General features: G+C 40.6%; 1 pseudogene; it reads left to right on the plus strand.

The window, feature by feature from the left end:
* Window positions 1–20,942: 20,942 nt before the first annotated feature.
* LOC124803733 lies at window positions 20,943–21,060 on the plus strand (annotated as a pseudogene).
* The last annotated feature ends 2,738 nt before the right edge of the window (window positions 21,061–23,798 follow it).

A 23,798-nucleotide genomic window follows, 5' to 3' on the forward strand; every position in this document is an offset into this window, starting at 1 on the left:
GTTTCCTGGAGCTCTGATGCGTGTGTGCTATGAATAAACTCTCTAAGTGCTCTTTCCCCATAATTTTATGAAGGGTAAGCCACATTGTTGTTTCCTATCCAATATTTCCAATATCAGCCCATTCGCCATTTTCAGGTGCTGTGAGTACCGCTGTTATCTGTACTATCTGCCTAGACTGTAACTAGACTGTGAAGCCAAATTCAGGTCTAAACAGCGGCGCGGAACCAACAGTAATTCACAGTCGAGGCAGCGAGTACACAAACCAGCGTAACTCGCAGCACCTGAGAAATGCAACTGCGTCGATCGTCAATAAGTTATGCATAAAATGGAAACAGCAGCTCGACTGTACACCCGGAAGGACTTAGTGAGAAAAACTGAGGGATCTAGTTTCTTATATATTTTCATATCTTTGCCTTATTTCTCAGTTTTCTATTTTATGTGTCTTAAAATTTTCGCCAGTTTTGCCGTACGACAAACAAATAAATTGTAAATACGTCATATTATTAGATAATTGTTCGACAAGAGCAGCTTTGTAGTAGTACTTTATTTCATCGTACTAACGTCATACGTTGCGCATCATCATCGGCATTTGTATTACTCAAACTACACATGCCCATGCTATTCTAAATGCGGTAGTAGCTCTGTTACGCTTTCACGACTAAACCGCTGAACCGATTCTGGTCAAGCCTGGTATGGAGATAGCCCGAATGCTGAGGAGGAACGCAGGCTATTTTAGGAAGTTGTATTCTTTTGACTATTATTTGTAAATGTGGTATACGTGAGTGGCACACAGGCGACGCAGAAGCAGTGCTCGACGACTCTTAGTCCTATAGATTATTCCGTGACTGTGCAAATCCCAAGATGTTGTTCCCGTGGTTTATGATATTGAGTTCCTACACCACCTGGAATAACAGAAAATTTTTGGTAGAGACGAAACCGGAGAAACATATTTAAAACTGTTACTACAAGCCTTGCCAACGTACTTCTCATTTAGCGTGTAGTTCTAAGAGAGCTCAAGCTGCGAAACTTACTAGAATTCAACAAACCTGAGAGCAATCTCATGTCCACCGGCACTTAGATGCAGGCCGACCGGAGTGGCCGAGCGGTTCTAGGCGCTACAGTCTGGAACCACGTGACCGCTACGGTCGCAGGTTCGAATCCTGCCTCGGGCATGGATGTGTGTGATGTCCTTAGGTTAGTTCGGTTTAAGTAGTTCTAAGTTCTAGGGGACTGATGACCTCAGCAGTTAAGTCCCATAGTGCTCAGAGCCATTTGAACCAACTTAGATGCAGAATGTCAGGTGGTCTTAGTACCTACAGAGACGTTAGAAGAATCACAAGTCCGTCGCATTTTAGATGTTTCTAAGATGCTTGAAGACTCACAAGTACGATACGATATTGCAGCGCCTGTGCTATTCCGAATACGATGCAAAGGGCAAGTCACTTTCAAGTAAACTGTCTCGCCTTTATGGGAATATACATACACGTACGAGTAAAGGTTGTTGACATATCAAAGTTTGATTCTTCCCGTCAGTCTTGCACGGACTGCCGTAAGGTGAGGCGACAGCTCGCTATCTGCGGGAAATCCAGGTTAGATACACGGTTCGGTACAAATTTCTATTGTCATTCCATTCCACAGTTGATGGTTGTCCATATTCGCAGTTGCGAATAAGTTAAATGTAACTCACAACTACGCAGTCATTTAAAGGCTGAATGGCAAACAGAGTCGGACCTTTACATGTGGATCGTGAGAGGAGTTTGTTGAGGCTTCATTTGATTCGGATCTATTGACTAGCTACTTTAAACATAAATCAGTCATCGTAGGGGGAAGGATCAGAAGTGTAGGCCCTATAGCGCATTGCAACGTAAGGGGGTAAACTGTTGTTACGTGTTGATCTTGTGGCAAAATTTCACATACAGTAGTAGGTGAGCCGGAGAAACCCCTAGAAACTCTGCTTGTATAAGAATATAATGAATCGACACATTTTTTAAATATAATTGTAAAATATGATCCATGCTTTCAGATTCGCCATACAGCAAAATAATAGGTACACATTCCCTTATGTACCTACATACAGGCATGCCATACATTTTTTACACATACGTCTCTAGACCGCTATAAACACAGACACCTCGTAAAATTACTAGCTTACTTACTCACCATCAAACATTATTAATAAAAACCTAATAATATGGGAGGGAAGCAGCGGGTAAAGGCTAGTTTCTTAAAATAAGTTACTTACAGTGTTTATTGTTGTGTTTTATGACTATGGGATTTTTCAGTTAATTCTAATTTGACTTGCCTTACGTGCGACGTTCTTTAGCGTATACCAATGACAGTACTTCGCAAAGCTTGTGTAATTATACGATTACGGAATTTTTCAGAAAATATATGTTGTTGTCATTGCCAATTGCTGTATATGCAGAGATTGCTTTTGCTGTACATCATAGAAAATACGCACTCACGGAAAAAAATCACGACACCAAGAACGAGTTGTGCGACATAAACGAAGATCAGTAAGCGTATTTCTACCCCTGAAAGTTAATGTCTATTCAGATATCACACAGTCGCATGAGAATGGCGATAATAGCGCCACTATGAGGATGCAAATCAGGTTTGCTTCAAATACATGCTTCAACGGTCATGAGCGTGGTGAGTTGATGTTTGAAGAATGATAATGATATTTTAAATTTTAAACACTAACAGCCTCAGCTGCAAAGTTTACCTAGATTTACCTAGGTTTCAGTCGGGATAACCCATCCTACCATTTGTCCATAGTGAACATCGTCAAGATAAAACTACAAATCCATAAATTATCGTCAGACTGTAAAAAACGTATCTGAAACTGCCTTGACCCCACTTCGCGACCGCGATGGGGCAGCCACGAATGCTGTACTGGAACTGAATTTTTACAGTCTGACGATAATTTATGGATTTGTAGTTTTAGCTTGACGATGTCCACTACGGACAAACGGTAGTTACTTTTATTCCGAAGAAAGTTGGGTTATCCCGACTGAAACCTAGCTAAATTTAGGTAAACTTTACAACTGAGGCTGTTGGTTTTTAAAATTAAAATTTATATTCATACAGTTGCTTACAGGCCCACGAAATGTTGAAAATATTTAAGTTTCAGGAATGACCTTAAGGCGACAAGACCGCGTTATCAACACTTCACTGAGTTTGAACGAGGCCGTACGACAGGACTAATAGTAGCTAGATGTCCCTTCTGCGACACTGTAGAAAGTATTGGCAGAAATGTAGCCACTGTACGTGTACTGCTGGCACTAGTGGTCACGAGAATGTAGCCGGCCGAAGTGGCCGTGCGGTTAAAGGCGCTGCAGCCTGGAACCGCAAGACCGCTACGGTCGCAGGTTCGAATCCTGCCTCGGGCATGGATGTTTGTGATGTCCTTAGGTTAGCTAGGTTTAACTAGTTCTAAGTTCTAGGGGACTAATGACCACAGCAGTTGAGTCCCATAGTGCTCAGAGCCATTTGAACCATTTTGAACGAGAATGTACAGTTGCGAGAAGACCTGGCTCCGGACGGTTACGTGGAAGTACCGAGAGGAAAGACCGACGTGTTCGGCGTATGGCTCTGTCGCATCGTACTACATCTGCAGCAGTAATGTGAGCAGCAGTTGGCAACACAGTGACACAACAAACCGTTACAGATCCGTTACTTCAAGGACAGCTCCAAGACAGATGCCCCAAAACCACCACCATTTCCGACTCCACTGGTACCTCATTGGAGGTCTGTTGTGTTTTCTGATGAAGTCTGAATCTGCTTCGCTGCCAGTGATTGCCTTTCGTTGGTTAGATGGAGGTCAGTTGAGGACCTGCAGACATCCTGTTTGCGTGCCAGGAACACTGGACATACACATGGAGTTATGGTCTCTAATGCGATTTCGTATGACAGCAGGAGCACTCTCTTGAGTATCCCACGCACCCTGCTTGCAAAATCGTACTGATCGATTGACCAGTCGTGCTGCCATTCATGAACAATATTCCTGGGGGTACTTTCCAGCTCACATCCGCTGTTGTAGCCCACTATAGCCCAATACGCCCTTAGGCCTTCTCGACCACCACATCTGTCTCCAGTCTAGGACATTTGGGATATCATCGGACGACAACCTCAGCGTCATCCACAACCAGCATTAACCGTCTCTCTACTGACCGAACAAGTGCAACATTCATGGAACTCCGTCCCACAAAATAGCATCCAGAACCTTCACAATACAGTGTATGCACGTTTGCATTCAACATTCTCACGCAGGATATTAATGTACCAGCATTTCACATTTGCAATGGCTAAATCCGCGTTTACATTAATCTGTGATCTTGCTAGGTTAACCACTAATTAATTATCCATACATATGTTTTCGAAATTATATTACTCTACATTAATTACTTTTTAGTGTCGCGATTTTTTCCGACAGTGTATAACACTACTTTCAGTTTGTATTATCTGTATTAGCAGAACAAAGGAATGTGTTTTCATTAAGATGCGAAATTTTCGATGAGTTTTTTGTCTACTTAATCGTCCCGTTCCTATAAAATAATCTCAGGATGTTTCGTTATATATGTTCAGGTTTCTATTTATTCCAACATATTTAGTAATCTGCCTTTTTCGCCAATATATTGGATGGATAGTCTAACAACCCTACCACAACAAAGGTAAAAAATTAATTATGACTGTAGTGTTGCTCACTCTGCTAAATATTGCATTTTCTGGCAACAACAAAGTTATATTATTTGGCAGGTGTCATCAGAGCACAGTTAATAAAGCCATTTCATGAAATAATGGGTAAACTAGGCACTCATCTTTTCGTGTTTCCCACGCTGGTCTCGTTGTGAACTCATGGCTCAATCGTCGAAAATCTAGGTAGTGATGACTCCAAGTTCGGATGCAAAGAAGCCTAGGTGTTATTCTGCGATATTCAAAAGTTTTATAGATGCGCTTCACAAACCGGACAATGACGATGTAAAAAAGTAATCAGCACTCCGAATTAAAGTTACACTTCCAGAATGAGATTTTCACTCTGCAGCGGAGTGTGCGCTGATATGAAACATCCTGGCAGATTAAAACTGTGTGCCCGACCGAGACTCGAACTCGGGACCTTTGCCTTTCGCGGGCAAGTGCTCTACCATCTGAGCTACCGAAGCACGACTCACGCCCGGTACTCACAGCTTTACTTCTGCCAGTATCTCGTCTCCTACCTTCCAAATTTTACCGGGCGTGAGTCGTGATTCGGTAGCTCAGATGGTAGAGCACTTGCCCGCGAAAGGCAAGGGTCCCGAGTTCGAGTCTTGGTCGGGCACACTGTTTTAATCTGCCAGGAAGTTTCATATCAGCTCACACTCCGCTGCAGAGTGAAAATCTCATACTGGAAACATCCCCCAGGCTGTGGCAAAGCCATGTCTCCGCTGTATCCTTTCTTTCAGGAGTGCTAGTTCTGCTAGGTTCGCAGGAGAGCTTCTGTAAAATTTGGAAGGTAGGAGACGAGATACTGGCAGAAGTAAAGCTGTGAGTACCGGGCGTGAGTCGTGCTTCGGTAGCTCAGATGGTAGAGCACTTGCCCGCGAAAGGCAAAGGTCCCGAGTTCGAGTCTCGGTCGGGCACACAGTTTTAATCTGCCAGGAAGTTTCAAAGTTACACTTATTTTTTATTACTTTTGTTGCAACATTACTTTACAATATAAAACATACTTGAAAATATCTTCCTCACTGTTAAAGTTCACATTTCATAAACTGACTACAATTTGCGTCTTTTCAACATGACGATCAAGACTTGACTCTCTAATAACCGCTTACGCGCCCGAAAATCAGAGTTACAAGTACGTCAAAGATCATAGTGACATAAGAATAACATCATTCCAATATAAGCATATCGATGTATCAAAGCACCTCTACATTAGTGAAATCAAATCTAATTGTTGTCACTATTTTACAGAAACACAGTAGAATATTGCTGGTATCGAGAGGTTGAGGTGAGGTGCAGTAATGGTTACGTAATTCAAGTACCATTACGACAGGAACTGTTACTGGCTGTGTGGCTTTTTTCTTTTGAGTGTGTAATAAACGAAGGCAGTTTCGTGCCATTTAGGTTCAGTTGTTCTTTACATCTTGTTTTGAAGTTTCATACAGTTTGTCATATGTAAATTTTCTTACAGTTTTCGCATTTTAACTTATATACACTTGAACGTCTAAATTATAGAGGACTGTTCTACGTCACTATAAATTTGTGATGATCTGCAATGGCCGGAACTAGTCTGGTGAAATGTAACGCTACCACAAAGCAACTTTTGTCAAAGAACTAATTAATAAATTGACATACTTACAAATTCTACGAGCTGCAGAGTACCAAACTTACAAGACAAACAAATAAATATAATAGCCGATTGCTGAAGAGGTAATCAGAGACGAAGCGTAAGCTCTGATACGACAGACAATGGAAACTGGACTTTTACTTTTCAAAAGAACAATCCCAGTGTTTGCCCTCATTGTTGAACCCCTCTCCTTCCTGGATTGTAGGAAGATTAGAGGTTAACATCCCGTCAGCGATGAGGGCATGAGAGAGAACACACATGCTCTGGTTGGAAAGGACAGCGACGGAAATCAGCCAAGTACCTTCAGCGATTTGGGGAAATCACAGAAAACGCGAACCTGGATGGCCAGGGAGGGAAGTGAAAATGACTGCGCCACATCACTCGGTTCCACTGTTCAAGCGAGACCCAAAAAATAATCGTAAATATTTCTTGACAGTTACTTGAAAAATAAATAATAAACCAAGCAAGCAGTATCAAAACTAAGTTGAAGCCCGTAATGAGGATTCCTCAGGTCTAGCACAAAACACAAAAATTAACGTCTGTTGTAATTACGTATGGATATAAATATTAATATAAACAGTTCGCACTAAGCAGTGCTTCCATCCATTGTCCGTTGCAGCCGACACGAATAAAAACGGCACGGCCCGTGAGCCTAGAGTTACACAATTTCCCGGGGTCTCTGCCACGCTCCCGCTGCTGTGCCATTGGTATGTTCTGTTTCATTTGTTCCACTGACGTTCCGTTTGTCAATTTACCTTCGCGCCAGGTCGTGTTCGTGCTGAACAATCACCACCGATGTTACAAACAGTGGCACGCGTCCTGGTTACGCCTCGCCTACGCCGCAATTATTTTCCACTCACCGACGTTATCAGCTTTTCTCTGCTTGAATTTCAGCGGCGAACGTTCGGTATCTGCAAAAGTTTAACCATCATATGGTTGAAGAAATCAGTTAGCGTAGTGGAATTCTCTTTTCCGTTCCGCGTTTACTGCTAGGGCTGCAGTGACTCTAAAATAATTGACTTGCCGATAAACCAGCCGTAACTTGAGGCTTGCGAATAAAAATGGAGGGGTAGTGGAGAAATAGGAGGAGGAATTATTCTCGCTGTATCCGAAGAGTTCTGTATTCTGCTACTCTGTGGTATTGCACTAGCTCAGAAATGCGCAGCTTTGCTACACTAGATCTGTATTTTAGTAGCTGCACGTGGCAGCTGAGTGGTTCTTGTCTGACAAATTAAAAGTATTCCCAGCGTAATGAGTGGTCCACATGGGAGCCACAACAACCAAGAAACTGAAAGATATTTTGAATGATAGTCTCCTAGGAAACACAGCGTTGAAGAAGTCCATGAAATGTAACAGAACATGTACCTTGTCACAGAATGATTTCATTGTGTCGATACGTGGGATTTATCACACTAAAAAAAGAAAAAAAAACTTTGCTGTTTGTAGCACTAACGCTAAAGTTAGTAATGCGACTTCGAATTCTTGTTGTAGATGCTACACCACAAGGCGCAGAGACTCCACGCGTTCTAGTAGAGTCAGAGGGGTTGCCTGAACAGCAGGCGTTAAGCGGTGAGACGACGCCATAGTTGCTGCTCGGGTTACAGAGAGCCCCACCTGTGCCGCACTCTTTTGCAGCAGCTGTCACTTTGGCGGAATTAGAGCTTTGCTAAATATTCTTCCTTCTGTCGTGTATTTAGTGGCCTGTATGACCTGACAACAGAGAGCGAAGTGGATAGTCAACTGGAGTTCAGCTGGAGGTTCAGCAGGTCTACTTGCAGGGTTGAAGTCCTGTTAGCCAGTACGATGAGCACAGGCAGATCTCAGGCAACCACCCAAACTTGAAGTAACATGTTTAGCACCTTGATTACTAGTCAAATAATATGCGTAATGTCTGTGTTCTTCAGTTAAATATTGTACGAGGGTTATCCACAAAGTACATTACGATTTGGAATTAAAAATAAATAAAGTGTTCGAAATTATTTTAATTATATACAGATGAAAACCACACTTAAATACTACTTTTCTACATAGTTGCCATTTAAATTAAGGCACTTATCGTTGCGATGGACGAGCTTGGAAATTCCTTCGTCGTAAAATTCGGGCGCCTGCGCCTTCAACCAGCAGGCGTCGTCATCAAAACGCTGCACAGCCGACCACTTCTTCATTGCTGGGAATAAGTGGAAGTCGCTCGGTGCCAGGTCGGGACTGTACGGCGGATGAGGAAACAACTCCCACTTAAAAGATTCGAGAACTTCACGAGTGGCATTTGCCGTGTGGGGCCGGGCGTTGTCGTGAATCAGCAAGATCTTTGAGCCCAACTGTCCCATGCGCTTGTTTTGTATTGCTCTTCTGAGGTTGTACAGAGTTTGGCGATACCTTTGAGAGTTTATTGTAGTGCCTCTTTCCAGGAAATCCACAAAAATCACACCTTTTCTGTCCCAAAAGAGGTAACCACGTGGTTGAAGGCGCAGGCGGCCGAATTTTACGACGAAGGAATTTCCATGCTCGTCCATCGCTACGATAAGTGCCTTAATTTAAATGGCAACTATGTAGAAAAGTAGTATTTAAGTGTGGCTTTCATCTGTATATAACAAAAAAAATTCCAATACTTTATTTATTTTTAATTCCAAAACGTAATGTACTTTGTGGATAGCCCTCGTATGTAAGTTATTCAGTAACAAATTTCGTGAACTTTTGCTCAGAACCGTCAGTCAGCACTTGTATTTGCCACTTTGGTAGAACTGATACGATATTTTTATGCATTACCAATACTGCAGTAGAGACATCTACTTATTCAGGGTCCACATGAAAGACGACATTCCTCGCCATGAACTCGTAATTACTACGTTTCATAACACCCTCAAGTTGAATTTGAGAGTTGCATTTTGCAGGGATAAATGGGAAGGAGAAGAGGAAGAAGAAGACGCAACTAAAGAGATCGAACGGTTAGCTTAATAAAACAACGGAATATACAAACAACTTCGGTACGCCAGCAATTACAGAACGAAATTTCACTGTGGATAGACAATAAACGACGTACAGTCGTGGCCAAAACGAGTGAGACCCCTCGTCCTTTCATCATGCTGATCAACACAGCTTTGAAGTCTGCTACACAGCATAACAGACAAGGCGACGAAGTGCTACCAACATACTATGCACAGGCGCGAAATTGAAAAACTACCCAAACTTTGTCAGACTATTTTCAATCATGTGTAAGACTGTTTAATGCTGATAAATGTGTTAAACACAACATGTAAATATAAGATATAAATGAAAGAAGAATCGCTAATTAGTATGAACTGACTAATAAAATAAATTTCAGCTTATCGAGATAACATAACTGTTTCAGTAAGACAAAGTACCCAGATCGTTACGAATTAGCAAAATATTATGCGCATTCGGCCGCAAAACGGTCTGTGTCAACGTTCAGACCAGTCATACTGGATTACCGTTGCTGACCTGTCATGAAAGTGTGCAAACTTAGGAATGCGTGAAGATTCATACCGAAATTCAGTTAAAAATCATTTAGTGCCACACTTAAGTCAATTCAATTATTGTCAGAAGCGGAAAAAGTAGGCAGTAACAAGCATGAAATCCTACAAGAGTTGCATATTCACGTCCACGGGACACCGGTACAGAATAAAGGAAGCAAAAAAACATTTTGGGGGCCCGAGAATTTCTTAAAATTACTTTACTGTTAGTCTATCTGCCTCCATCGAGATTAGAACCGAAAACAAACCAGACCTCCCTTGCAGTAGCAAACACCTTTCGCTACGCTAACAGACAACCCAGACAATCAGCCCTCTATTATTACCCCAGACATGAATAAGCCGGCAATTTCGGAATGAAAATGGCAAAATGATGTGCAGTTTCTGTTGCATAGAGCTTTCTGGACTCAAAAACGTGAATTTTCTACCTTTATGTCACCGCTTATGTGACAATCATTCGGGATGTTTATCGAAATAGCAAAATACTGTTATAAGCGAGTAAATTCAGTAGTATAATTCTGCTGTACCCCAGGAAATATACGGCGACACAGCTGCCAAACGTATTCTACAATGTTTCGAATTCTCCATTAGACTCGCCACAGCCAGAAAAGTGTTTCTTAAGCTAGCTAGCAATGGGAATGCTCACACTTCTAAAACTCGGTGGCATTAATACTGGGGCACGTGTATGGGCAAATGGATTTTATTTTCATTCCTGTAAACGTGATTTGGATCGAAAGCGTAGTTACGATTAAGATGCTGATGTATCGACTACAACTAGAACATTTAGAGTAAAGAGTAGAGGGAAGTATTTGTGTAGCCCTCATCTTCAGTAACTGCCGTAGCTATTTTCGTTGTCAGGATTACGTCACCTACATCGGTATAAATGGAACACTACTAGTCTCACTTTCTTGACCGGTTATTTAAGATCATTAATCGGTTGGGATCAATTAAATAATTTTTTTTACGTCCGAGAATGGTCAACCTTAGCAGAACTGTCATTCACAACATATTAAAATCATGACCCGCCCGAGTGTTACGCAGCCACCAACATGTAGGCAGTGAGGTAGTGTGGCATTCGAAGGGAAGTTTATCACTTTTTGATTTCTTTCAGCATTATATCTTAAAACCCATTTACCTCGAGTACGAGTAGACATAATAAGCGGAAATGTATCGCACTTCCTGCGGTATATGATCCCTTGGTGGTGTAAGAAATTGAGTTTCTAGGTCAACGTAATCTAAAGATATGGCCGTTTATGTAAAGAAAATTTACGAGAAAGGTCAAAAAATGCCTCTAAGAACTATGCGACCAAACTGCTTAGGTCATCAGTCCCCTAGACCTAGAACTACTTAAACCCACCTAACCTTAGGACATCACAAACATGCATGCCCGAGGTAGGATTCCTACCTGCAACTGTAGCAGCAGCGCGGTTCTGGACTGAAGCGCCTAGAACCGCTCGGCCACAGCAGCCGGTTTGGAAACAAAGCGAATATAAACACATTTTCCTTCTTATAAGGCAACCTTCTACAGGTAAAATTCACAGAGTGTTCTTCAGGTTGCCTCAGATATTTCAGAAATGTTTCTTGCGTTAGGCCTGCCATATATGCAAAACGTAGACATTTCATATCATGTAATATTTATCAGTATAAGACATAACAAGAGCGGACCAGCTCCTTCTGAGAAAAATTTCAGATTCTAAGTTCCTCCACTATGTAATGACACGGGTACGTGCTTGCGATCTCGCGTTTATGCCATAGATTTCCATGTTACACATATTTGGCCATTGCGTTGTGGCTGCAGTCGTGGAGGAGGCTGTCTGTTTCCTACTAGCGCTGTTTTCGCAGCGGATATTAACCTCGACGAGTCATTCAGTCAGAGCTAAATGGCCCATCTGGCAGAGGTAGACAAGGGCGCTATAACAGCACTCCATGCAGAGGGATTTTCAAATGGCTGTATAGCAAGAACTATGGGTCTTCACAAGTCGACGGTAGCCAGGTGGTTTAGGCGAAAGGAAGAGAGTGGTAACCTGAATAGAAGGTCTCATGGCCGTCGTGGCAAAACTGCAGCAGTTCAGGATCAGCAGATACGCCGTTTCAGTGAGAACCACCCATTAGTCTTAGACGACCATAATAATATTATTGTAATGGAATGGCCACCTAAAGGAGCTGACATGAACCTCATTGAGAATATTTGGGGAGAAATGGTCAGAATAATAAGGGGAAAGGGACAGCCACCGACGACTCGCCGACAGCTTTCTGATGTAATTCATGACGCTTGGAATGAGTTACTTGAATCTCCTAGTTATGTGGTTAGAGTTGTGGGCTCAATGCCCAACAGACTTCGAGCCGTTGTGGAAGCCGGAGGAGGTTATACGCGATAATAAGCAGCATCAGCAGAGGTGCTTTTTTTTCCAGCCCTTCAGCTGCAACAAATGTTCAAGTTTTTTTTTTTCTTTACAGACGTATATTTTATATAATTTTAAGGAAACGCAGTAAGTGGAATGTGGACAAACAAACTAATTCACAGCAAGATATGTAATATTTAATTTGCTAAGAGAAGAAATACTCACCTTATATATTCATGCAGTCTCTAAAAATATATGACACATGTGTATATGCAAGAAGGGTACAAAACAATTCAGCACAAATGAAAAATATTGAGGAGAAGCTCGCCGATGAAGGCGTAATTGGAGAACAAAGGTTGAGCTAGAAGGAGAGGTAAGGAGGCTCGAAAAAGCAGCGAAAAATCAAATACCCAATAGACTTCGAGTCGTCGTCGCAGTAAAGGGCGACTGGTATATGTGATTCGGAGCAACAGTAGAAGAATAGTTCTATTTACTGATTTTTGAGGCTTCATTTTGTGACGGCTAAACAGTGCTGCTTCATGAGACCCACTGTCAACATGTGGCTAAACATCAGAGGTGTAAAAAATGTTGTGAGGTGCCGAATTTCTCTGGAACAGTAACGTGTTTTGGACAAGATGATTTTTGGTTCATTTCATTTTAACCATTCACAGTATGCTGTGATATTCTAATCTATGATTTCATATTATTGTTACGTATCTTATCTTCAGTGAAAGTGAACGGTGGTAAGTTTCAAGATATAAAGAATAACTGGAAGTTTTTAATTTGTGGAATAGCGTATTTAACAGTCAATATTTTCAACAAATCTGTTATTATAGGACATATTAAGAAGCAAGTCTAAAATGGCATTGTGGAAAGATCAGGTTGGTCTCTAAAGGGTGACGACGGTCAAATAGCAAATACAAAAATATGAGTAACAACTATTGTTGATGGTGAGGAACCATAATCGATTTGCCACTATTCTGTAATTGTATTTCTGAAGTTTGTCGTCGATCCTAAGACTGAAACCGATACTCCGTTTTACGTAAAGAATATAAACTTTAAAATTAACCTAGCAGCGCAGAATATTAATACACAGTATACAGATCAGGAACCTAATCCCACTGCCTTTAATTTTATTCTCACGGATGCCATTGACACAGTATATAACAAGAGGAATAACAAAACACTCAGAATCAATACAGAGAACTCAAGTGTCCAGTGGATTCAAAAGTTTGCTATAATTGCGAAAAATTGCTTTCACTGACTCCTTCATGCCTTCATTTTCTCGGTCAGACAGTCTTTGAAACTAGGACTAGCAACATAAAAGATTTTTCCTCAAATTGTCAAATTGGAAGTCGAAGAGCAAGTTACATAATTTATGATGACAACAAACGTTTTTCAAGTAGACTGATCGCTGCAGGCATCCAACGCTTTTATTGTGCGTTACATGCGCAGTATATAAACTGGCAACGCCACCAACACACAATACCATTAAGCTACGAAACAACTGTAGAAAAACAGAGCATCCTTGTTGTCCATGTGATGGATAAGACAACTAATTCGCAATATAAATGTCAATGTATGCAGCAATTTCTGATGGAACTGTCATAAATTTAAGAACATAGACATTCATAAATTTTGCCTAGAACAGCATATGGAAGCATGTGCAACAGAATTAGAATGACCCAAAAAATCCCTCATAATATTAAGTGTATATCGAGCACCTGCAGGTAACTTTAATCTGTTTGTAAACCACCTTGAAGCTGTACTGGTCCATTTAACAACCAAAAACAAAGAAATAGTGGTTGCTGGTGATTTCAATGTAGATTTCCTTAAAGACTCTCCCAATAAGAACTTATTTGAGTTAGTAACACTATCATTTAACTTAAATCCCACTGTAAAGTTCCCCACTAGGGTAGCCACTTTCTCACAAACAGCCATTGATAATATCTTTACAGAAAAGTCCAATGAACAAAATTATATTACAAAACCAATAGTCAATGGCTTCTCAGACCAAACATTGCAGTTCCTTCTGTTAAATGTTAATACTGAACAGGATATAAAATCTGTTAAATCTGAGCTCAAGAGGGTAATCAATAAGCCAAAAATTGATTATTTTAGGACACTCCTCAGAGACATTCACTGGACTGATGTTTATAGTGCTCATGGCATGAATGAAAAATATAACACTTTTACTAATAAAGTGCTTACCTTATTCGAACACTGTTTTCCCCCAAAACGTACCAAGGTTAGAGCAAAGTCTACAAAAACTGGATTACTCGAGGAATAGGGGTATCTTGTAAAACAAAAAGGAAACTGTATCTGTCAATCCGAAACAGTTCCCATGTTGATGCTATAGCACATTACAAGAAATACTGCAAAATATTAAAGACTGTAATACGGATGTCAAAGCAAATATATTACAAGGAAAAGATAGTCATATCAGATAACAAAATAAAGACAATATGGGATATAGTGAAAGAGGAGACCGGAGGAACCAGACATGAAGAGGAACAAATAGCATTAAGAGTAAATGATACATTGGTGACAGATGTGTACAGTGTTGCAGAACTTTTTAATAAACATTTTATAACTGTTACTGAAAAGATGGTGTTGTCAGGATCGGTAGATGATGCTATGGAATACCTCAGACCAGAAATTTCAAGCAACTTCCATAATATGAATTTGACCCTCACTACCCCAACAGAAATAATGTCCATCATAAAATCTTTAAAATCAAAAACATGTAGTGGGTATGATGAAATATCAAGAAAGTTAATTAAGGAATGTGATTCTGAGCTAAGTAACATATTAAGCTATCTGTGTAACCAGTCATTTATCAGTGGAATATTTCCTGAATGGCTGAAATATGCTGAAGTTAAGCCACTGTTTAAGAAGGGAGATAAAGAAATAGCATCAAATTTCCGTCCAATTTCACTGTTGCCAGCATTCTCAAAAATTTTCGAAAAAGTAATGTACAGCTGGCTGTATAACCATCTTATCTCAAATAACATACTGTCAAAGTCACAGTTTGGATTTCTAAAAGGTTCTGATATTGAGAAGGCTATCTACATTTACAGTGAAAATGTGCTTAATTCGTTAGACAAAAAATTGCAGGCAACTGGTATATTTTGTGATCTGTCAAAGACATTTGACTGTGTAAGTCACAATATCCTTTTAAGTAAATTAGAGTATTATAGTGTAACAGGAAATGCTGCAAAATGGTTCAAATCTTATATCTCTGGCAGGAAACAAAGGGTATTATTAGGAAAGAGACATGTATCAAGCTATCAGGCATCATCCAACTGGGAACCAATTACATGTGGGGTCCCACAAGGTTCCATTTTGGGGCCCTTACTTTTTCTTGTGTATATCAATGACCTTTCATCAGTAACATTACCAGATGCCAAGTTCGTTTTGTTCGCCGATGATATAAACATTGCAATAACTAGCAAACCAAGCGTAGTCTTAAAAAATCAGCAAATAAAATATTTGTGGACATTAATCACTGGCTCCTAGCCAATTCTTTGTCACTAAACTTTGAAAAAACACACTACATGCAGTTCAGAACTTGTAAGGGGTGTCCCACGAGTATATGTGTAACATACAATGACAAGAAGATAGAAGAAGTGGACAGTGTTAAATTCTTGGGATTACAGCTTGATAATAAATTCAACTGGGAGTAGCACACTACAGAGCTGCAGAAGTGTCTTAACAAATCTCTGTTTGCAATGCGAATTTTGTCAGACATAGGGGATACAAAAATGAAAAAGCTGGCATATTATGCTGACTTTCATTCCATAATGTCATATGGGATTATTTTTTGGGGTAATTCATCAAGCCAAGCTAAAGTTTTCTGGGCACAAAAACGTGCAGTAAGAGTTATATATGTTGTGAACTCAAGAACATCCTGCAGAAGCCTGTTTTGGGAACTAGGGATACTAACTACTGCTTCCCAATATATTTATTCCTTAATGAAATTTGTCATTAGAAATATATCACTTTTTAAAACCAACAGCTCAATTTATGGAATCAATACTAGAAATAAGAATAATCTTCACAAAGATTTAAAGTCACTTAGTCTTGTACAAAAAGGTGTGCATTATTCAGGAACACACATTTTCAATAACTTGCCAGAAGCCATAAAAAACTTTACAACCAATGAAATTCAGTTTAAGAGAAGCCTAAAGGATTTATTGATGGCCAACTCCTTCTACTTCATTGATGAATTTCTCAGTAAAACCAACTGGTTTGTATATATATATATATATATATATATATATATATATACATACATACATATATATATATATATATATATATATATATATATTTCCCGAGGACATGCAGCTTTACTGTATGATTAAATGATGATGGCGTCCTCTTGGGTAAAATTTTCCGGAGGTAAAATAGTCCCCCATTCAGATCTCCGGGCGCGGACTACTCAAGAGGACGTCGTTATCAGGAGAAAGAAAACTGGCGTTCTACGGATCGGAGCGTGGAATGTCAGATCCCTTAATCGGGCAGGTAGGTTAGAAAATTTAAAAAGGGAAATGGATAGGTTAAAGTTAGATATAGTGGGAATTAGTGAAGTTCGGTGGCAGGAGGAACAAGACTTTTGGTAGGTGAATACAGGGTTATAAATACAAAATCAAATAGGGGTAATGCAGGAGTAGGTTTAATAATGAATAAAAAAATAGGAGTGCGGGTTAGCTACTACAAACAGCATAGTGAATGCATTATTGTGGCCAAGATAGACACAAAGCCCATGCCTACTACAGTAGTACAAGTTTATATGCCAACTAGCTCTGCAGATGATGAAGAAATAGATGAAATGTATAACGAGATAAAAGAAATTATTCAGGTAGTGAAGGGAGATGAAAATTTAATAGTCATGGGTGACTGGAATTCGTCAGTAGGAAAAGGGAGAGAAGGAAACATAGTAGGTGAATATGGATTGGGGGGAAGGAATGAACGAGGAAGCCGCCTTGTAGACTTTTGCACAGAGCATAACTTAATCATAGCTAACACTTGGTTCAAGAATCATAAAAGAAGGTTATATACCTGGATGAATCCTGGAGATACTAAAAGGTATCAGATAGATTATATAATGGTAAGACAGAGATTTAGGAACCAGGTTTTAAGTTGTAAGACATTTCCTGGGGCAGATGTGGATTCTGACCACAATCTATTGGTTATGAACTGCAGATTGAAACTGAAGAAACTGCAAAAAGGTGGGAATTTAAGCAGATGGGACCTGGATAAACTGAAAGAACCAGAGGTTGTAGAGAGGTTCAGGGAGAGCATAAGGGAACAATTGACAGGAAAGGGGGAAAGAAATACAGTGGAAGAAGAATGGGTAGCTCTGAGGGATGAAGTAGTGAAGGCAGCAGACGATCAAGTAGGTAAAATGACGAGGGCTAATAGAAATCCTTGGGTAACAGAAGAAATATTGAATGTAATTGATGAAAGGAGAAAATATAAAAATGCAGTAAATGAAGCAGGCAAAAAGGAATACAAACGTCTAAAAAATGAGATCGACAGGAAGTGCAAAATGGCTAAGCAGGGATGGCTAGAGGACAAACGTAAGGATGTAGAGGCTTGTCTCACTAGGGGTAAGATAGATACTGCCTACAGGAAAATTAAAGAGACCTTTGGAGAGAAGAGAACCACTTGTATGAATATCAAGAGCTCAGATGGCAACCCAGTTCTAAGCAAAGAAGGGAAGGCAGAAAGGTGGAAGGAGTATATAGAGGGTTTATACAAGTGCGATGTACTTGAGGACAATATTATGGAAATGGAAGAGGATGTAGATGAAGACGAAATGAGAGATAAGATACTGCGTGAAGAGTTTGACAGAGCACTGAAAGACCTGAGTCGAAACAAGGCCCCGGGAGTAGACGACATTCCATTAGAACTACTGATGGCCTCGGGAGAGCCAGTCATGACAAAACTCTACCATCTGGTGAGCAAGATGTATGAGACAGGCGAAATACCCTCAGACTTCAAGAAGAATATAATAATTCCAATCCCAAAGAAAGCAGGTGTTGACAGATGTGAAAATTACCGAACTATCAGTTTAATAAGTCACAGCTGCAAAATACTAACGCGAATTCTTTACAGACGAATGGAAAAACTGGTAGAAGCCGACCTCGGGGAAGATCAGTTTGGATTCCGTAGAAATGTTGGAACACGTGAGGCAATACTGACCTTACGACTTATCTTAGAAGAAAGATTAAGAAAAGGCAAACCTAGGTTTCTAGCATTTGTAGACTTAGAGAAAGCTTTTGACAATGTTAACTGGAATACTCTCTTTCAAATTCTGAAGGTGGCAGGGGTAAAATACAGGGAGCGAAAGGCTATTTACAATTTGTACAGAAACCAGATGGCAGTTATAAGAGTCGAGGGGCATGAAAGGGAAGCAGTGGTTGGGAAAGGAGTGAGACAGGGTTGTAGCCTCTCCCCGATGTTATTCAATCTGTATATTGAGCAAGCAGTAAAGGAAACAAAAGAAAAATTCGGAGTAGGTATTAAAATTCATGGAGAAGAAATAAAAACTTTGAGGTTCGCCGATGACATTGTAATTCTGTCTGAGACAGCGAAGGACTTGGAAGAGCAGTAGAACGGAATGGACAGTGTCTTGAAAGGAGGATATAAGATGAACATCAACAAAAGCAAAACGAGGATAATGGAATGTAGTCAAATTAAGTCGGGTGATGCTGAGGGAATTAGATTGGGAAATGAGGCACTTAAAGTAGTAAAGGAGTTTTGCTATTTAGGGAGTAAAATAACTGATGATGGTCGAAGTAGAGAGGATATAAAATGTAGACTGGCAATGGCAAGGAAAGCATTTCTGAAGAAGAGAAATTTGTTAACATCGAGTATAGATTTAAGTGTCAGGAAGTCGTTTCTGAAAGTATTTGTATGGAGTGTAGCCATGTATGGAAGTGAAACATGGACAATAACCAGTTTGGACAAGAAGAGAATAGAAGCTTTCGAAATGTGGTGCTACAGAAGAATGCTGAAGATAAGGTGGGTAGATCACGTAACTAATGAGGAGGTATTGAATAGGATTGGGGAGAAGAGAAGTTTGTGGCACAACTTGACTAGAAGAAGGGATCGGTTGGTAGGACATGTTTTGAGGCATCAAGGGATCACAAATTTAGCATTGGAGGGCACCATGGAGGGTAAAAATCGTAGAGGGAGACCAAGAGATGAATACACTAAGCAGATTCAGAAGGATGTAGGTTGCAGTAGGTACTGGGAGATGAAGAAGCTTGCACAGGATAGAGTAGCATGGAGAGCTGCATCAAACCAGTCTCAGGACAATATATAAGTACAATATAACTTCTGCACAATTTCAGTGCAATAATGTGTTCATTGTAAATGTGTGTGTGTGTGTGTGTGTGTGTGTGTGTGTGTGTGTGTGTAAGTATAATCTAACTTCTGCACCATTTCAGTGCAATAAGGTGTTCATTGTGAATAAGTATTATAGTAGTTGTATTACATGTTTATTATCTTATAAATAAATAAAAAACTTTTTTATTTTAAATTCAGTGCTTTAGTATTTGTAAAATGACTTTCATATAGTGTTCATTAAAAAATGACGATCATTCCACTTGGGACCTGTGGAATGGTACATTAGCTTATTTGTTTTAGTTGTGAATATTTGTCATGTATTGTTTTTCTGACATATTCCACATCCTGGAGGACCTCCTCACTACGGATCAATTGGAGTGAAAGTAAATCTAATCTAATCTAATCCTGGACCAAATAACATACACTTCCTATGTCTTAAGTGCGAATCATGTAGCAAAATTAAAGGACATAAAAATATTGAGTGGATTTACTAACATAATTATGAACCAGGCAAGAATGTAAATCGATGGTCACATAGTTGTCAAATCTATTCTACGGTGTTGCCATTGTCCATTAGACTAGCAGCAGGAAGAAAACGTCCGCTCAGCTAATGTGCTGAGATAGCACTTCGGAGACGCCACAGCATCGTCTGCCACCACTTCGTGGGAAACGAAATACCTCAGGTATAAGCCAATGTGTTGTATTCGCATATCTGTGACTATGCCTTGGCGCTAAAGTGTGGTTATGGATAGTACATATGCTCAGATTGCGAATCTAACAACATGAATAAAGACAATGGGAAATGAATTAGGCGTCCTTCCTTTTCCGTAACATCAAATATATTTTAGTTATTCTATCTTAAATGAACTGCGCAGAATATCATTCACCAGAAGTGAATAACTTTTTAGCAACTCCAGATGATATTAACAGTTTGCCGGTGCGGGTTAGCCGTGCGTTCGACGGCGTCTTATCGCGGACCGCTCAGCTGCTTGCGCCGTCAGTTCGAATCCTTCCTCGGGCATGTATGTGTGTTAGGTTGGGTAAGTTTAAGTAGTTCTAGGTCTAGGGGACTGATGACCTAAGCAGTATGGTCGCATAGATCTTAGAGCCATTTTTTGACCTTTTGCTTACATTTTCTTGACATAAATGGCCGTATCTCTAGATTGCGTTGACATAGAAGCTCATTTTTTAACACCACCAAGGGACCGTATACTGCAGGAAATGCGATACATTTCCGCTTATTATGTCTACCCGTACTCTAGGTAAACGGGTTTTAAGGGTTGAGTAGACAGATAGACGGTCATGTAAGTGAGACTAGTAGGCTTCCATTTTTACTGATCTAGGTGACGAAATCCTAACAGCGAATACAGCTACGACAGTTACTAAAATTGAGGGCCACATAAATAATCCCCCCTACTCTTTATTCTAGGCAACGGCCTTGCCGCAGTGGATACACAGGTTCCCGTGAGATCACCGAAGTTAAGCGCTGTCGGGCGTGGTCGGCACTTGGATGGGAGACCATCCAGGCCGCCATGCGCTGTTGCCATTTTTCGGGGTGCACTCGGCCTCGTGATGCCAATGGAGGAGCTACTCGACCGAATAGTAGCGACTTCAATCAAGAATACCATCTTAACGACCGGGAGAACGGTGTGCTGACCCCACGCCCCAAGTATCTGCGTCCTCCACTGAGGATGACACGGCGAACGGATGGTGCCTCTAGTCTTTACTCTAAATGTTCTAGTTGCAGTCGATACATCAGCATCTTAATCGTAGCTACGCTTTTGTTCCAAATCACGTTTACAGGAATGAAAATAAAATCCATTTGCTATACACGTGGTAATTCAGATCCCAGAATTAATACCACCGAGTTTCAGAAGTGAGAGCATTCCCATTGTTAGCTAGCTTAAGAATCACTTCGGCTAATGAACGTTTTCTGGCTGTGGCGAGTCTAATGGAGAATTCGTACCTTTTTAGAATACGTTTGGCAGCTATGTCGCCGTTTATTTCCTGGGGTACAGCAGAATTATACTACTAAATTTACTCGCTAATAACAGTATTTTGCCATTTCGATAAACATCCCGTTTGATTGTCACATAAGCGGTGACATAAAGGTAGAAAATTAATGTTTTTGAGTCCAGAAAGCCCTATGCAACAGAAACTGCAGATCATTTTGCCATTTTCATTGCGAAATAGCCGGCTCATTCATTTCTGGGGTACGGCCGAATGCGCATAATATTTTGGTAGTTCATACCGATCTGGGGTACTTTGTCTTACTGAAACAGTTATATTATCTCGATAAGCTGAAATTCATTCTATTAGTACAGTTCATACTAATTAGCGTTTCTTCTTTCATCTATATCTTATATTTACGCGTTGTGTTTAACACATTAGTCAGTATTAATATAGTCTTACACCTGATTGAAAATAGTCTGACAAAGTTCGGATAGTTTTTCAATTTCACTCCTGTGCATAGTATGTTGGTAGCACTTTGTCGCCTTGCCTGTTATGCTGTGTAGCAGACTTTAAAGCTGTGCGGATCAGCATAACGAAAAGGAGAGGGGTCTCTCTCGTTTTGTCCACGGTTGTACATATAATGCTGAAAGGAATCAAAAAGTGATAATTTATCAGGGGCGATCAAAAAAAGATTCCGTTCGAATGCCACACTACCTCGCTTCCTACATGTTGGTGGCTGCGTAACACTCGGGCGGGTCATGTTTTTAATATGTTGTGAATGACAGTTCTGCTAAGGTTGACCATTCTCGGACGTAGACAAAAATTATTTAATTGATCCTAACCAATTAATGTTTTTAAATAACCGATTCAAGATCAGTAGTTAAACAAGCAGATGCTATTTCAAAAAATCAAGGAAATCGCAAAACAGAATCTGTACTGTTACAACATTCAATTAATTTTATTGGTGACACTAAGTTCAAGCTTGCTCAACACCTGTCTCCTCCGCAAGAATCTACTCACAGAGAAACAAATTGATCCTGCTTCGAGTGGCACAACTGGAACTTTCTTAGACTAAGTCTGAGATTGATCAGTGGACGATTTGTCAGCAATGTCTGAAACAAATAATACACCTCTCAGTAACGTGTTAGCTGGACACCCACCAGACACTCTCAGAACACAGTCTCGATATTCCTATGACAGCCTTCATTAAACATGATTCCCTCTCACTCTTTCTAGACATGGAACTGTTGCCCAACCCCAAAAAGTTCATATAAAATGCTCTAGAAGCTTCTCAATTTAAAGCAACGTCTGCCTGTAGGGCTTAGCCACCTGCAAGGCCTCATGGATGTAGAAGCGGGAAAGTACTTTGCATTTTGTGTGGGTGGAATTCCTTACCGTTGACTCCTGGGTGCTAATATGATAAGGAAGACGCACTCCAGTGAGGCTCAAAAAATCGCAGGTGACTCTTGTTAGACGGCTACAATTAATGTCCCATTTCGCCTTTTGCCCACGTCCGTGACAATGGGAAGCGATGGTCGCTGGGCCACTCCACAGGCCCTCTTTGCAGCGTTCTGTAAAATTCTGCCCCTTGCCTGATGAAAAAAGAATCTCCCTGCTCTCTCCTGACCTGCCTGAAGTCTGTCACTTTCTCAGCCTCTCTCACTATACTAGAAAACGCAAAAGTTACTTTTCTAAAGCAGTCATTAGTGTCTAGCTGTCCACTGTCAACCAGTACAATTAATTAACTGATAACCGCACCCAACTTTAGATCCCAATGGAAGAAATATTGCTTGTTAATCTAATCGACCAAATTAATTACGTTAATTGATCATGTAAGGAGCTAACGGCCTTGCCGTAGTGGTATCACCGGTTCCCGTCAGATCACCGAAGTACTGTCGGGCTGGGCTAGCACTTGGATGAGTGTCCATTCGGTTTGCCGAACGCTGTTGGCAAGCAGGGTGCACTTGAACCTTTTTGAGGCAAACTGAGGAGCTACTTGATGGAGAAGTAGCGGCTCCGGTTTCGTAAACTCACACACGGCTGGGAAAGCGGTGTGCTGACCACGTGCCCCTCCATATCCGCATCTAGTGACGCCTGTGGGCTGAGGATGACACGGCGGCCGGTCGGTACCGTTGGGCCTTCATGGACTGTTCGGGTGGAATTTAGTTTAGTTTTATATCCTGTAAGAAGTTAATATACAGCCGCCTTACAACTGTATGCATGATTCAGAGTCGCGCTTGGTTGTATATGATCTCAAAGAGGAACTTTTTGATCGCCCCTTATCTTTACCGTACAAACCAATATTTACAACCTAATACTTCTTTTGTGGTG

This window comes from Schistocerca piceifrons, chromosome 6, assembly GCF_021461385.2.
Source record: "Schistocerca piceifrons isolate TAMUIC-IGC-003096 chromosome 6, iqSchPice1.1, whole genome shotgun sequence".
NCBI lineage: Eukaryota > Metazoa > Arthropoda > Insecta > Orthoptera > Acrididae > Schistocerca > Schistocerca piceifrons.